A 3,516-nucleotide genomic window follows, 5' to 3' on the forward strand; every position below is an offset into this window, starting at 1 on the left:
CATAAATATAGAAGTAGCTCCAGTCTCCCCGCCTCTCACAAACCCGTTCCTCACTAGAACAGGGGAGCAGCTCGACACGAACATTCGACCCAGCCCTAACAAACCCCTCAATACCCAGAGAACGAATAGACTCAGGATCGAAAAATGAAGAGGCACGAGTCTTCACATCATCGTGAACCCAATGATAAAGGGTTATCCTTATTTACTTCGACTACCTTAATCTTCTCTTTCTCTTTTTTGTCTAACCATCTTTTCTTTTGAAGATCAGTAAGAAGGGAAAAAATAAAACAGAACAGAAGAAACTAAGAGACAGGAAACTAACCTCTGGAAGACATGACTCCTGGGAATTAACCACACTTTTTTGCGAACTAAAAATATGTTTTGTTAAGCATACAGGTTTAATTGCAAGCCCACTATCTTAGTGGGAAGCGGAAACAACAACAATCACGCGCCCAAATGCAAAACGGTACGATTCCCATATGGTAAAAGCAAGCAATTTATTACAGCCCAATTTACAAGGTAAAATATCACCTTAAATTCAAATCAATTTTAAATTTTTACTTTCAGTTTCTCATTAAAAAAAAAACAAACATTTCCCTAAAAAACCCAAGCTTGACACGCGCGTTGAGCTTGGGGGATCTATAATATCTCACTACGCCAAGGTATAAAATCCAACAATAAGCTCAACTTGCTGCAAATAGACCAAGTCAAGTTGGGGGGTTGTGTACTGTACTTTCATAAAGTCGGATAAGACCGAACAGATACCTCGACTCAACGGCTCAATTCAAACGAATCCCGTCTCGCAAATCTCGGATTTAAAACGTCCCACTCAATCTCGAACTACAACAAACAAGAATCACGGAGACTAACGGACCACTAAGCGAACAGACTATGTTATAAAGCCAGGCCAAGGAATTAAACAACACACACAAGGAAAAAGAGAAACCCAGTATATTCACCGAAACCACATTTATTCTCATCTACTCCTTGTATTTGATCTTTTACTTTTTTACTGATTTGGGCGTTGGAGTCCTTTTTGCAGGTACCATGCTCGAATCCAGATTCTTGAGGATACAACCCAATCAGCTTAGATCGCCGGACTTATCTCGACAGATAGGAGACTGACGTATAGTTCGACACCAATATCCGCGCAAAAACAAAATATATAAACACGAACTTAATTAAACAAATTTTAAATGTGTACCAAAAATATTTTGTGTGTTGTCTTATTATTTTAGATGTATTATGAATATATATAAAATAATAAAAAAATACAAACAAAACAATCACACGAAATATACCATCAACACTTTAAAATGTCGATATAATATTGAATATCAACTTTTACTAATGCCTACAAGGTACAAGTTCTTCATGAAACTAAGGCATAAAAAAATTGAAATCGCATATTTTGAATATAAAAATACCAAACTTCCGTGAATAATAATAAAAAAAAAACTAAAACAGTAAATGAAAAAAACAAACTAAAGTTGTAAATGAATAATTATTTACCTTGTCAAAAGAATAAAAAATTGCAGTCATGAACCGCATAATACCGAAGAAAACTAAAATACAATGTCAAACATTAATAACTATACATGAATATAAAATAATATGAATCCAGTAATTTGAATGACTAATTTTCTGATAAACTTAAAATATAAAAAGGTAGTTACTCACTAGTTACTCACTAGTAACAGTATTTATATTGTTAAAAGCTATTTAAAGAATAAACTTTAAAGAAGAAATAACAATTTTTTTAGAGAGTATATTAGATATTTGTAACAAAAAAAATTTGGACATTTAATCTAAACCATAAATCATTTATTAGATTTAATCCTAATAATTGTCCATTAAAAAGGTGGATGCTATGAATTGGGGTTAGAGTTTGAATCGTGAATATCTAAATCATTTATAACAAAACAATTAAGTAGGGTTAAGTATGATTTTGGTCTGTAGGTTGCGTTTGTTTCTGAGAAGAGGACAAGAAATAAAAGATAAAGACACAAAATTTTGTATTCTTATATTCTGTTTGGTGATAAACTAGAATAAATTATGAAAATCCAACTTATTCTCATTTTTTTCATTTAAAAAATTTAAGAAGAAAAATATAATAATAAAAAAATATAATTATAAAAATTAACAAGAATAATGAAAAAAAATAAAAAATAAGTTGTATCTCTTGTTAGTGTCTCTATGTCCTTTCTGTCAAGATGGACACAAAATACACTAATTCAGTGTCTCTGGACACAATGTCTTTGTCCATGTCTCATCTGTCAAACACGATTTTGTGTCTCCATGTTCCTGTCTTAGTGTCTTGTTTCTGAAAACAAACGCAGCCTAAGGTATAAGCCGAAAATTTTGTTCGTCCCTAATTTTTTTTGCATGCAAAATCGTCCCTAAGATTTAATACTAAGTTTTAAAATTGTCCTCTTTACTTAAACATTAAAATTCTGGATCAAATTATCCATAACAAAAAAAAATTATAAAATTAAAAAAATAAGAAAAAAAAGTGTTTACGAAAGGAGAAGGGAAGAAGAAGAAGCTGTTAACGATCCACCTCTGTTTTCGCTTCTGCTGCCACCTCTGTACGATTTCGATCCTAAGGTAAAAATGATTTTAAAACTAAGTTAAATCTTAGGACAATTTTATATAAAAAAAAAGGTTCTCGACAAAAAAAACTTCAACCTATATATCTTAAAGACCAAAATCGTATTTAACTCCATTTGAGTAATAAAATATTTTTTCTATCAAAATTAATTTTCTCATGTGTTCTTAAATTTTTTGTTAAATATTAAAAGTTAGACCAACTTGTTCTTAGCTTAATAAACTAAATAAGTCCGACTATTAACACAATAGTATTAGAATGAGAATATGTCTAAACCGTGATATATGACAGCTAATAGATAGATTTTCACTGCAAAATTAGATGACCAGAGGCCAGATCACTTTCAATCCAAGCAGAAAAGAAAAAAAAAACTAAAAAAAGAAAAGATCAGTTTATATAACCAACTTACTTACCAAACAAAAATTTAGGAACAGACACTGCTCCCAATCCCAAATCATCATCATCTATCTTTTTTAGAGAACAACAATACCTTCCTCAATCTTCATCTTCTTTACTGCTTGAGCTACGTACATCACTACTTAGCTTGCTTCAATAGGGAATTACAATCAAATTAACAGATTCCTTCCCAGTTTCTTCTGCATTATAACAAGTTTATTTATGAGATTTTTCTCAATACAATCACGTATTAACTACTAATATACTGAAAGTGTCTTATAACTTTGGTACAAAAAGAATCACACATGATCAAGGGTGCTTCAACAAGGGCCAAGCCAACAAAATACGCAACAATTATTTGATCGACATAATGAATAAACCAAATAAGCCTCGAATTTAAAAAATTAAAAAAATAAATAACGTTCCATACAACTTAAAGTAATTCTAGGGAGTCAAAATTATAAATTATAAACTTTTAATCTTAAATTTTTTAAATTATAAAATTTATACTT

The sequence above is a fragment of the Arachis duranensis genome, chromosome 10 (genome assembly GCF_000817695.3).
Source record: "Arachis duranensis cultivar V14167 chromosome 10, aradu.V14167.gnm2.J7QH, whole genome shotgun sequence".
NCBI classification, from domain to species: Eukaryota; Viridiplantae; Streptophyta; class Magnoliopsida; order Fabales; family Fabaceae; genus Arachis; species Arachis duranensis.